Below are 14,360 nucleotides of genomic sequence, written 5' to 3'. Positions count from 1 at the left end.
TTCCTTCCTTCCTTCCTTCCTTCCTTCCATCCTTCCTTCCTTCCTTCCTTCCTTCCTTCCTTCCTTCCTTCCTTCCTTCCTTCCTTTCATCCATCCTTCCTTCCTTCCTTCCTTCCTTCCTTTCATCCTTCCTTCCTTCCTTCCTTCCTTCCTTCCTTCCTTCCTTCCTTCCTTCCTTCCTTTCATCCTTCCTTCCTTCCTTCCTTCCTTCCTTCCTTCTTTCCTTCCTTCCTTCCTTCCTTCCTTCCTTCCTTCCTTCCTTCCTTCCTTCCTTCCTTCCTTCCTTCCTTCCTCCCATTCTTCCCTCCACCCATCCTTCCCTCCACCCATCCTTCCCTCCACCCATCCTTACTGGCTCTCACAGTATAATGGCTCCCTAGTGGCCCTTATAATGGACCCCTCCAGGTTGTCCCCCAAAAGTTCATTTCCTCCCCCACTCCCTGGTTTCCCCCACCATGTCACCCCCAAAGTTGCTCCCACCATGTCATGCCTCCCTCAGATAGCCCCCACAGTATCATGTCCTTACCCCAGGTTGCCCCACAGTATCATTCCCCCCCCCATTGACATTCCCCCTCTCAGGTTGTCCAGGTTGTTTCATGTGTCCCTCCCCCCAGGATGCCTCTGCCTTATTATTCACCTTTCCCTGTTCCCCTGTTACTCCTCTGGTCCCAGAGTCTTCTAGGAGTAACAGGTGCGATGTAAGTGATGTCACTACGTCACGCCTCCTGCTCCCAGGACATGGGGAGGAAAGACAGTGGCCAGGTGGTGGAGCAGGAAGTGGACGGCTGCCTACTTCATCACTAGCTTCATCTCATTGGCGTCCAGAGGACACTGGTGATATGGGGTAGCTGGAGCCCAATGCCATGGACAGCGGAACAGCATATGTAGGACTGTCCCACTGTCCAAAAGGGGACCCCACTACCATAGGGCGCGATGCAAGTGCACCATTGGCCCTATGGTTAAGCAGCCCTGTGTGAACGGAGATGGACACCAGGTGGAAGGAGATCTATCTACACCTGTTATTCAATATCCTTTGCCGTCCTCTTGTGATGGATGAGAGCAACGGACATAATAACGATAGTGTGAACCAAGCCTAAAAAAGTGATGCTAGATGAGTTGATGGTGGGGGATAGCGAGTATGACATCAATTCTCAGAATCTGCAGCATTTACCAAGCCATCCATCCATCCATCCATCCATCCATCATGAGTCATCTAAAATACTATATGTATTCAAGAAGTGTCCTCCAAATCTGGATCCAGGTGTTCTGCCGCAATTGGGGTCCTACCCTCAAACCAGCGATCCGGGAAATCCACATTAAATTACATTACAAATTGTTCAATCTTTAATGCCAATCCTCCCATCTGGCCCCGGCACTGCCCCGAGTGCAAAAATCCTCACATGGAAACGTATTAAATTCACAACATTTACATCTTATTTTATATTTTATAACGTGATTGTACTGTAATAGCGATGGAGTGTGATGTGGGAGATGTCCCATTGCAGCCACCGTACTGCGCTTTACCTTGTACACATTAAACTTCTCTTATTCCAGTTTACCTTTTGCCCATGCCTATGGCTTAGACACACAGACGATTGGCAGTATAGTCCGCCCTCATATTGTTATTATGTTTCATTTTAGGATTGTGTTTCTCCACTGTACTGTGTTACTTTGTTTGTGTGGTTGATAGTAAGCCACATGTATAGATAGTTTTTACTGTTTAGTTAGTGCTTGGACGGGCAGGACTTTGTTTGATGTTTTTCGCCTGAAGTTAAGGCTGTATTTTATTTTGTTTATTTTGTACCTGAAGTGGAGGTTTATTTATGTTGCTACTTTTCTAAATGAACGCCAGATGTTGTACCCCTGTCTGACTGGTTGGGTCTGCCCCACTGCTGCTACCGAGCAAACCCTCACCACCGTCACTAAACCCCTGGTCCATAATGACCTGTGGGTGGTTCAATGTCCCAAAAGGCCCTGACAATTTACCTTTAACACTATTGCTATTACTCAGTGACTATCTACTTGCTGTTGACTTTTCCAGCATCCTATCCTATATCTGGTCTGTCTTCTCCTGCCGTCCAGATACCAACCTCCGTAGGTCACCCCACTGGTGTTGAAGGACACAGACACTCTGGATTCATTGAAGTCCTCTTTACTGAGGTTGTATACATGTAGATGCCTTATACATAAGGATGTGATACTTCGGTGGCTTCCCTGGAGCAAGTTCCTCTTTTTTCCACCCATGAGGTCATATTTTCATATTTCTTGGAAGAAGATGAGACCCACTTCCTGCTACACTGCACCAAATACTCAGCAATGAGGGCCGTCTACTACCAAAGACTCTCTGCTCACATCCCAGACGAGAAGAGGAAACTCTACATCCTACTGGGAGAAGAAGAGGCCACTGTGGAGATCGCTGCCCAATACGTGTCCAGCTGTCACCAAACAAGAGGAAGATGAGACTCCACGGACTGTTATACCCCAAACCACCCGCCCTGCCCCAACCCACCCCACCTCCCCATATAGCGGCCACCAACTAAGAGGAAGATGAGACTCTACGGACTGTTATACCCCAAACCACCCACCCCACCTCCCCATATAGCAGTCACCAACTAAGAGGAAGATGAGACTCCACGGACTGTTATACCCCAAACCACTCACCCCACCCCACCTCCCCATATAGCGGTCACCAACTAAGAGGAAGATGAGACTCCATGGACTGTTATACCCCAAACCAGCCACCCCACCCCACCTCCCCATATAGCAGTCACCAACTAAGAGAAAGATGAGACTCCACAGACGGTTATACCCCAAACCACCCACCCCACCCCACCTCCCCATATAGCGGTCACCAACTAAGAGGAAGATGAGACTCCACGGACTGTTATACCTCGAACCACCCACCCCACCCCACCTCCCCATATAGCGGCCACCAACTAAGAGGAAGATGAGACTCCATGGACTGTTATACCCCAAACCAGCCACCCCCCCCCCCATACCCACCACTCACCCACCCAAATCCAACTCCCCCCCACACACACTTTACTAGCTTTGGCAATGCCAAATATCTATTCAGACGTGCCAATAAAGCTTGTTTGATTTGATTTGCATCTTTCAGCTACGAGATGGCTTCCCTTGAGCCCTGTTATTACTGTATGGAGCACAAAGATTCCCAGACAACCTGGTTTGGTACAATGTATCCTGATGTAGCCCTGCGTTAGTATGTTCTATTAGAATGGCTGTCACCTCCTGTAAATCTATCGGGGTCGCCATGCTGATCTGGCAGAGATTCACCTTCTCCAATACAAAGGACAACAATCTACCGGAGATTAGAGCGAGTTGGATGTCACCGGTCGTCCTCTAATGTCTTTATATATTATGTATCAGCTTTTCGGATGTCTCGTTGAATAATACAAGAGTTACTAATTGTCTTCAGACTGCACGGACACGACGACGGTCCGTTATGGGGGATATAGAGTGAGGGTCTCTTACCCTGAGCAGTCTATCCGCCAGTGGATTTGGAGATTATTGTGATCCAGAATGAGAGAGTCGGGGATAAGAGGGATGAGTATTACTCGCAATGAGTGAGACTTGACATCTGACTGTGTGAGAAGAATAAGAAAAGGCGCTCGGCGGAAAGTGAGAGGCAGAAGCTCCTCGAGACCGAGGCAGATGAAAGGAGAGGAGGAAGGGGAAAAAAAGCCAGGCAGAGGGAGAGAGGAGACTGACACGAGACGTATTGATTGGTAATAGTCAGACAGTAACAAAGTATTCCCTAATTAGTTGTTAAATGCCATCCCAGAATAAGGGAGTTCACTGTCAGGACTGCGGTGATCTGTAATTCTGATTGATCTGATTTTTAAGATCATGTTCTCCTGTGGGGATTCAAATAAAAGGGAGAGCGGAGCGCGAGACTCCTACGGGCGGTGTCACCGGGAACAGAGACTTAACCCACTGCTGCCCACACTGACAGCCCTGGTGACAGCGCTATACGAGACAGACTGAAAATACTAGAAATAGACAAAGGGAGCAGATTATAGCCTGGCACAAGACTGGAGTTATAGGAGGATTCCGGCCTCAAATGCATTTACAGACATGGATAGGTCATCAGTATTGGCTCTGTGGGGGTGCACAGTTAGGGTAGGAACCAGTGAATCCCCTGGAGAGCCCGGTGCCTTTATTATACTGTGTGGGGCCACTGTGGAGCATATTATATTGTGTGAGGGTCACTGTGGAGCACATTATACTGTGCAGGGGCCAATGAGGAGCATATTATATTGTGTGAGGGCCACTGTGCGGCATATTATACTGTGTGAGGGCCACTGTGTGGTATATTATACTGTGCAGAGGCCAATGAGGAGCATATTATATTGTGTGAGGGCCACTGTGCGGCATATTATACTGTGTGAGGGCCACTGTGCGGCATATTATACTGTGCAGAGGCCAATGTATGGCATATTAGATTGTGTGAGGGCCACTGTGCAGTGTATTATACTGTATGGGGGGCCAATGTGGAGCATATTATATTGTGCGAAGGACACTGTGTGGTATATTATGCTGTGCAGGGGCCAATGAGGAGCATATTATATTGTGTGAGGGCCACTGTGCGGCATATTATACTGTGTGGGGGCCACTGTGCAGCAAATTATACTGTATGGGGGCCAATGTGGAGCATATTATATTGTGCGAGGGCCACTGTGCAGTGTATTATACTGTATGGGGGGCCAATGTGGAGCATATTATATTGTGCGAAGACACTGTGCGGTATATTATACTGTGCAGGGGCCAATGTTTAGCAAATTATACTGTGTGAGGGCCACTGTGCGGTATATTATACTGTGAGGGGGCCACTGTGCAGCAAATTATACTGTATGGGGTCCAATGTGGAGCATATTATATTGTGCGAGGGACACTGTGCGGTATATTATACTGTGTGGGGGCCACTGTGGAGCACATTATACTGTATAGGGGCTAATGTGGAGCATATTATATTGTGTGAGGGCCACTGTGCGGTATATTATACTGTGTGGGGGCCACTGTGCAGCAAATTATACTGTATGGGGTCCAATGTGGAACATATTATATTGTGTGGGGCCCCTGTGCAGTATAATATACTGTATGGGGTCCAATGTGGAGCATATTATATTGTGCGAGGGACACTGTGCGGTATATTATACTGTGTGGGGTTCAATGTAGAGCATATTATATCATGTCAGGGCCATTGGGTTGTACATGTACTAGTTTAGGGGTCTGTATTAATTTAGGGGTCTGGTCTGGGTCTGTATTTATTTAGAGATCTTTTTTGATGCCTTTATTAGTTTCCGGGTCTGGTCTGAGGTCTGTATTAGTTAAGGGGTCTGATGTCTATATTTATTTAAGGATCTTGTTTGGGGCCTGTATTTATTTGGGGGTCTTGACTGGGTTGGAATTTAGGGTTCTGCTTTGGGGCCTATATTTGCTTACAGGATGTGAGTGGTGTTTGGTTTTGGGCTCTGTTTGTTTAGGGGTTTGGTGTAAGGTCTGTGTGGGGGTCTGTATTTGATGAAGGGGTCTGGTTCTGATTTCTGTATTTATTTGGGGGGTCTTTCCTAGGTCTGAATTATTTTAGGTGGTCTGGTCTGGAGTTTGTATTTATTTGGGGTTGTTGCCAGGGGACTGTACTTACTTAAGGTTTCGGTGGGTGGTCTGCTCTAGGGTCTGTATTTGTTTAGAGAGCGTCAGTTCTGGGATTGGTGGGGATATATTCCAGGACCAGGGTCTATAATCCATTTGCCTATTGTGAATTACCAGAAGGGTTAATAGTAGAGCCGGGGCAGTATTTAGTGGGGCAATGTTACATGAGATCTTAAAGGGTGACTGGATACAACTGTAACAGACCCTCAGCTGTGAATAGTATTAGGTCAGGACAAGTTTCAGGCCTCTGGATGTAAATAAGAAGTGTCCCCATTCACTGCCCGTCACTATAAGGCCCCCTGAGGCCGGTGACTGCACTCCAAAGCCAAATCTTCCCCCCATTGCAGGGCATTTCCTCACACAACACCCTGACCCCGTACCTGTGGGGTTTATAGATACAGTCAGTGGGGCAGATTTATTAAACTGAAAGCAAAACTGTCTTAGTTGCCCTTAGTAACCAATCACAGCGTAGCTTTCATTTCTCAGGAGCAGAATGTGTAATGAAAGCTGCTCTGTGATTGGTTAATATGGGCTGTGATAGGTTGATATGGGAAACTAAGATAGTTTTGCTTATAGATCATTGTAATGCCCCTGCCCCTATAAGCAGTACCTGGTCCCGGCCTCTGGGGGCGCCCTCTCCCCATTATACAGATGCCCTGTAATGCCTAGGGACATACTGACATTTCTAGTCCACTGTTCACACACATCCCCTCAGCCTTGATGTTTCAATGAGTTTATTGATTTTTAACTCTTAAGTTGCTCAATAAACGACTGAATGTCCATAAACGTATTGTGACCGCGGTCACTGGCGGCGACTTCGTAGATTGTACGCGGCCACGGCTTGGTCGGCAGCAGACATTGCATTGGTTGCCAGGGCTCGTGGAAGCAGAAGGCCGGTGGCGGCCCGGATGTCCCTCTGGGTCAGCGTACGTCTCCGGCTGATCTGCATCAGGCCACCGGCTTCAGTTGCGATCTTGTCCAGAAGGATGTTGAGAAGGGAGGACATGGCGTCCACGGCCGAGGTGGAGATCTGGCTGCGGGGCTGCGCGTCTCTCAGGAGCTTTATAATGTAGGAACTGAATGAGGCGGGGCGGAAATCCGGTAAGGTGGAGAGCAAGATGGCGGCTCTCCTCCTGTTACCCCTACGCCGCTGTGCAGAGCCTCTCGCCATGGTGTCAACTGCAAGTGTAACAAGCTGTTGTAACTGTCTACTAGGCCCCGCCCCTAATGATAGTGAAACATGGTGGCCTGTGATTGGTCACATCGTATAAAGGGCTGTCCAATGAAATAAGAGTTATTAGATATGTGAAAAGGAAGATAAATGTCCAAAGGACAAGAAATAATATAATACAGGATAAGTAATGTATGTACCAGCAGAATAGTGAGCGCAGCTCTGGAGTATAATACAGGATAAGTAATGTAATGTATGTACACAGTGACTGCACCAGCAGAATAGTGAGCGCAGCTCTGGGGTATAATACAGGATAAGTAATGTAATGTATGTACACAGTGACTGCACCAGCAGAATAGTGAGTGCAGCTCTGGAGTATAATACAGGATAAGTAATGTAATGTATGTACACAGTGACTGTACCAGCAGAATAGTGAGCGCAGCTCTGGGGTATAATACAGGATAAGTAATGTAATGTATGTACACAGTGACTGTACCAGCAGAATAGTGAGCACAGCTCTGGGGTATAATACAGGATAAGTAATGTAATGTATGTACACAGTGACTGCACCAGCAGAATAGTGAGCGCAGCTCTGGAGTATAATACAGGATAAGTAATGTAATGTATGTACACAGTGACTGCACCAGCAGAATAGTGAGCGCAGCTCTGGGGTATAATACAGGATAAGTAATGTAATGTATGTACACAGTGACTGCACCAGCAGAATAGTGAGTGCAGCTCTGGAGTATAATACAGGATAAGTAATGTAATGTATGTACACAGTGACTGTACCAGCAGAATAGTGAGCGCAGCTCTGGGGTATAATACAGGATAAGTAATGTAATGTATGTACACAGTGACTGTACCAGCAGAATAGTGAGCACAGCTCTGGGGTATAATACAGGATAAGTAATGTAATGTATGTACACAGTGACTGCACCAGCAGAATAGTGAGTGCAGCTCTGGAGTATAATACAGGATAAGTAATGTAATGTATGTACACAGTGACTGTACCAGCAGAATAGTGAGCACAGCTCTGGGGTATAATACAGGATAAGTAATGTAATGTATGTACACAGTGACTGCACCAGCAGAATAGTGAGTGCAGCTCTGGAGTATAATACAGGATAAGTAATGTAATGTATGTACACAGTGACTGTACCAGCAGAATAGTGAGCGCAGCTCTGGAGTATAATACAGGATAAGTAATGTAATGTATGTACACAGTGACTGTACCAGCAGAATAGTGAGTGCAGCTCTGGAGTATAATACAGGATAAGTAATGTAATGTATGTACACAGTGACCAGCAGAATAGTGAGCGCAGCTCTGGAGTATAATACAGGATAAGTAATGTAATGTATGTACACAGTGACTGCACCAGCAGAATAGTGAGCGCAGCTCTGGGGTATAATACAGGATAAGTAATGTAATGTATGTACACAGTGACTGCACCAGCAGAATAGTGAGCGCAGCTCTGGAGTATAATATAGGATAAGTAATGTAATGTATGTACACAGTGACTGTACCAGCAGAATAGTGAGCGCAGCTCTGGAGTATAATACATGATAAGTAATGTAATGTATGTACACAGTGACTGCACCAGCAGAATAGTGAGCACAGCTCTGGAGTATAATACAGGATAAGTAATGTAATGTATGTACACAGTGACTGCACCAGCAGAATAGTGAGCGCAGCTCTGGAGTATAATACAGGATAAGTAATGTAATGTATGTACACAGTGACTGCACCAGCAGAATAGTGAGCGCAGCTCTGGGGTATAATACAGGATAAGTAATGTAATGTATGTACACAGTGACCAGCAGAATAGTGAGCGCAGCTCTGGAGTATAATACAGGATAAGTAATGTAATGTATGTACACAGTGACTGTACCAGCAGAATAGTGAGCGCAGCTCTGGAGTATAATACAGGATAAGTAATGTAATGTATGTACACAGTGACTGTACCAGCAGAATAGTGAGCGCAGCTCTGGAGTATAATACAGGATAACTAATGTAATGTATGTACACAGTGACTGTACCAGCAGAATAGTGAGCGCAGCTCTGGAGTATAATACAGGATAAGTAATGTAATGTATGTACACAGTGACTGTACCAGCAGAATAGTGAGCGCAGCTCTGGAGTATAATACAGGATAAGTAATGAAATATGTGTACACAGTGACTGTACCAGCAGAATAGTGAGCGCAGCTCTGGAGTATAATACAGGATAAGTAATGTAATGTATGTACACAGTGACTGTACCAGCAGAATAGTGAGCGCAGCTCTGGAGTATAATACAGGATAAGTAATGAAATGTGTGTACACAGTGACTGTACCAGCAGAATAGTGAGCGCAGCTCTGGAGTATAATACAGGATAAGTAATGTAATGTATGTACACAGTGACTGTACCAGCAGAATAGTGAGCGCAGCTCTGGAGTATAATACAGGATAAGTAATGTAATGTATGTACACAGTGACTGTACCAGCAGAATAGTGAGCGCAGCTCTGGAGTATAATACAGGAGAAGTAATGTAATGTATGTACACAGTGACTGCACCAGCAGAATAGTGAGCGCAGCTCTGGAGTATAATACAGGAGAAGTAATGTAATGTATGTACACAGTGACTGCACCAGCAGAATAGTGAGCGCAGCTCTGGAGTATAATACAGGATAAGTAATGTAATGTATGTACACAGTGACTGTACCAGCAGAATAGTGAGCGCAGCTCTGGAGTATAATACAGGATAAGTACTGTAACGTATGTACACAGTGACTGTACCAGCAGAATAGTGAACGCAGCTCTGGAGTATAATACAGGATAAGTAATGTAATGTATGTACACAGTGACTGCACCAGCAGAATAGTGAGTGCAGCTCTGGAGTATAATACAGGATAAGTAATGTAATGTATGTACACAGTGACTGTACCAGCAGAATAGTGAGTGCAGCTCTGGAGTATAATACAGGATAAGTAATGTAATGTATGTACACAGTGACTGCACCAGCAGAATAGTGAGCACAGCTCTGGAGTATAATACAGGATAAGTAATGTAATGTATGTACACAGTGACTGTACCAGCAGAATAGTGAGCGCAGCTCTGGAGTATAATACAGGATAAGTAATGTAATGTATGTACACAGCGACTGTACCAGCAGAATAGTGAGCGCAGCTCTGGAGTATAATACAGGATAAGTAATGTAATGTATGTACACAGCGACTGTACCAGCAGAATAGTGAGCGCAGCTCTGGAGTATAATACAGGATAAGTAATGTAATGTATGTACACAGCGACTGTACCAGCAGAATAGTGAGCGCAGCTCTGGAGTACAATGCAGGATAAGTAATGTAATGTATGTACAAAGTGACTGTACCAGCAGATTAGTGAACGCAGCTCTGGAGTATAATACAGGATAAGTAATGTAATGTATGTACACAGTGACTGTACCAGCAGAATAGTGAGCACAGCTCTGGAGTATAATACAGGATAAGTAATGTAATGTATGTACACAGTGACTGCACCAGCAGAATAGTGAGCGCAGCTCTGGAGTATAATACAGGATAAGTAATGTAATGTATGTACACAGTGACTGCACCAGCAGAATAGTGAGCGCAGCTCTGGAGTATAATACAGGATAAGTAATGTAATGTATGTACACAGTGACTGCACCAGCAGAATAGTGAGCGCAGCTCTGGAGTATAATACAGGATAAGTAATGTAATGTATGTACACAGTGACTGCACCAGCAGAATAGTGAGCGCAGCTCTGGAGTATAATACAGGATAAGTAATGTAATGTATTTACACAGTGACTGTACCAGCAGAATAGTGAGCGCAGCTCTGGAGTATAATACAGGATAAGTAATGTATGTACACAGTGACTGCACCAGCAGAATAGTGAGTGCAGCTCTGGGGTATAATACAGGATAAGTAATGTAATGTATGTACACAGTGACTGCACCAGCAGAATAGTGAGCGCAGCTCTGGAGTATAATATAGGATAAGTAATGTAATGTATGTACACAGTGACTGTACCAGCAGAATAGTGAGCGCAGCTCTGGAGTATAATACAGGATAAGTAATGTAATGTATGTACACAGTGACTGCACCAGCAGAATAGTGAGCGCAGCTCTGGAGTATAATACAGGATAAGTAATGTAATGTATGTACACAGTGACTGCACCAGCAGAATAGTGAGCGCAGCTCTGGGGTATAATACAGGATAAGTAATGTAATGTATGTACACAGTGACCAGCAGAATAGTGAGCGCAGCTCTGGAGTATAATACAGGATAAGTAATGTAATGTATGTACACAGTGACTGTACCAGCAGAATAGTGAGCGCAGCTCTGGAGTATAATACAGGATACGTAATGAAATATGTGTACACAGTGACTGTACCAGCAGAATAGTGAGCGCAGCTCTGGAGTATAATACAGGATAAGTAATGTAATGTATGTACACAGTGACTGTACCAGCAGAATAGTGAGCGCAGCTCTGGAGTATAATACAGGATAAGTAATGTAATGTATGTACACAGTGACTGTACCAGCAGAATAGTGAGCGCAGCTCTGGAGTATAATACAGGATAAGTAATGTAATGTATGTACACAGTGACTGCACCAGCAGAATAGTGAGTGCAGCTCTGGAGTATAATACAGGATAAGTAATGTAATGTATGTACACAGTGACTGCACCAGCAGAATAGTGAGCGCAGCTCTGGAGTATAATACAGGATAAGTAATGTATGTACACAGTGACTGTACCAGCAGAATAGTGAGTGCAGCTCTGGAGTATAATACAGGATAAGTAATGTAATGTATGTACACAGTGACTGCACCAGCAGAATAGTGAGCACAGCTCTGGAGTATAATACAGGATAAGTAATGTAATGTATGTACACAGTGACTGTACCAGCAGAATAGTGAGCGCAGCTCTGGAGTATAATACAGGATAATTAATGTATGTACACAGTGACTGTACCAGCAGAATAGTGAGCGCAGCTCTGGAGTATAATACAGGATAAGTAATGTAATGTATGTACACAGCGACTGTACCAGCAGAATAGTGAGCGCAGCTCTGGAGTATAATACAGGATATGTAATGTAATGTATGTACACAGTGACTGCACCAGCAGATTAGTGAACGCAGCTCTGGAGTATAATACAGGATAAGTAATGTAATGTATGTACACAGTGACTGTACCAGCAGAATAGTGAGCGCAGCTCTGGAGTATAATACAGGATAAGTAATGTAATGTATGTACACAGCGACTGTACCTGCAGAATAGTGAGCGCAGCTCTGGAGTATAATGCAGGATAAGTAATGTAATGTATGTACACAATGACTGTACCAGCAGATTAGTGAACGCAGCTCTGGAGTATAATACAGGATAAGTAATGTAATGTATGTACACAGTGACTGTACCAGCAGAATAGTGAGCGCAGCTCTGGAGTATAATACAGGATAAGTAATGTAATGTATGTACACAGTGACTGCACCAGCAGAATAGTGAGCGCAGCTCTGGAGTATAATACAGGATAAGTAATGTAATGTATGTACACAGTGACTGCACCAGCAGAATAGTGAGCGCAGCTCTGGAGTATAATACAGGATAAGTAATGTAATGTATGTACACAGTGACTGCACCAGCAGAATAGTGAGCGCAGCTCTGGAGTATAATACAGGATAAGTAATGTAATGTATGTACACAGTGACTGCGCCAGCAGAATAGTGAGCGCAGCTCTGGAGTATAATACAGGATAAGTAATGTAATGTATGTACACAGCGACTGTACCAGCAGAATAGTGAGCGCAGCTCCGGGGTATAATACAGGATAAGTAATGTAATGTATGTACACAGTGACTGCACCAGCAGAATAGTGAGCGCAGCCCTGGAGTATAATACAGGATAAGTAATGTAATGTATGTACACAGTGACTGTACCAGCAGAATAGTGAGCGCAGCTCTGGAGTATAATACAGGATAAGTAATGTAATGTATGTACACAGTGACTGCACCAGCAGAATAGTGAGCGCAGCTCTGGAGTATAATACAGGATAAGTAATGTAATGTATGTACACAGTGACTGCACCAGCAGAATAGTGAGTGCAGCTCTGGAGTATAATACAGGATAAGTAATGTAATGTATGTACACAGTGACTGTACCAGCAGAATAGTGAGCGCAGCTCTGGAGTATAATACAGGATAAGTAATGTAATGTATGTACACAGTGACTGCACCAGCAGAATAGTGAGTGCAGCTCTGGAGTATAATACAGGATAAGTAATGTAATGTATGTACACAGTGACTGCACCAGCAGAATAGTGAGCGCAGCTCTGGAGTATAATACAGGATAAGTAATGTAATGTATGTACACAGTGACTGTACCAGCAGAATAGTGAGCGCAGCTCTGGAGTATAATACAGGATAAGTAATGTAATGTATGTACACAGTGACTGCACCAGCAGAATAGTGAGTGCAGCTCTGGAGTATAATACAGGATAAGTAATGTAATGTATGTACACAGTGACTGCACCAGCAGAATAGTGAGCGCAGCTCTGGAGTATAATACAGGATAAGTAATGTAATGTATGTACACAGTGACTGCACCAGCAGAATAGTGAGCGCAGCTCTGGAGTATAATACAGGATAAGTAATGTAATGTATGTACACAGTGACTGCACCAGCAGAATAGTGAGCGCAGCTCTGGAGTATAATACAGGATAAGTAATGTAATGTATGTACACAGTGACTGCACCAGCAGAATAGTGAGTGCAGCTCTGGAGTATAATACAGGATAAGTAATGTAATGTATGTACACAGTGACTGTACCAGCAGAATAGTGAGCGCAGCTCTGGAGTGTAATACAGGATAAGTAATGTAATGTATGTACACAGTGACTGCACCAGCAGAATAGTGAGCGCAGCTCTGGAGTATAATACAGGATAAGTAATGTAATGTATGTACACAGTGACTGCACCAGCAGAATAGTGAGCGCAGCTCTGGAGTATAATACAGGATAAGTAATGTAATGTATGTACACAGTGACTGCACCAGCAGAATAGTGAGTGCAGCTCTGGAGTATAATACAGGATAAGTAATGTAATGTATGTACACAGTGACTGTACCAGCAGAATAGTGAGCGCAGCTCTGGAGTGTAATACAGGATAAGTAATGTAATGTATGTACACAGTGACTGCACCAGCAGAATAGTGAGTGCAGCTCTGGAGTATAATACAGGATAAGTAATGTAATGTATGTACACAGTGACTGCACCAGCAGAATAGTGAGCGCAGCTCTGGAGTATAATACAGGATAAGTAATGTAATGTATGTACACAGTGACTGTACCAGCAGAATAGTGAGCGCAGCTCTGGAGTGTAATACAGGATAAGTAATGTAATGTATGTACACAGTGACTGCACCAGCAGAAAAGTGAGCGCAGCTCTGGAGTATAATACATGATAAGTAATGTAATGTATGTACACAGTGACTGTACCAGCAGAATAGTGAGCGCAG

The sequence above is a fragment of the Leptodactylus fuscus genome, chromosome 5, assembly GCF_031893055.1.
Source record: "Leptodactylus fuscus isolate aLepFus1 chromosome 5, aLepFus1.hap2, whole genome shotgun sequence".
Lineage (NCBI taxonomy): Eukaryota > Metazoa > Chordata > Amphibia > Anura > Leptodactylidae > Leptodactylus > Leptodactylus fuscus.
Note: the sequence above shows the minus strand (reverse complement) of the source record.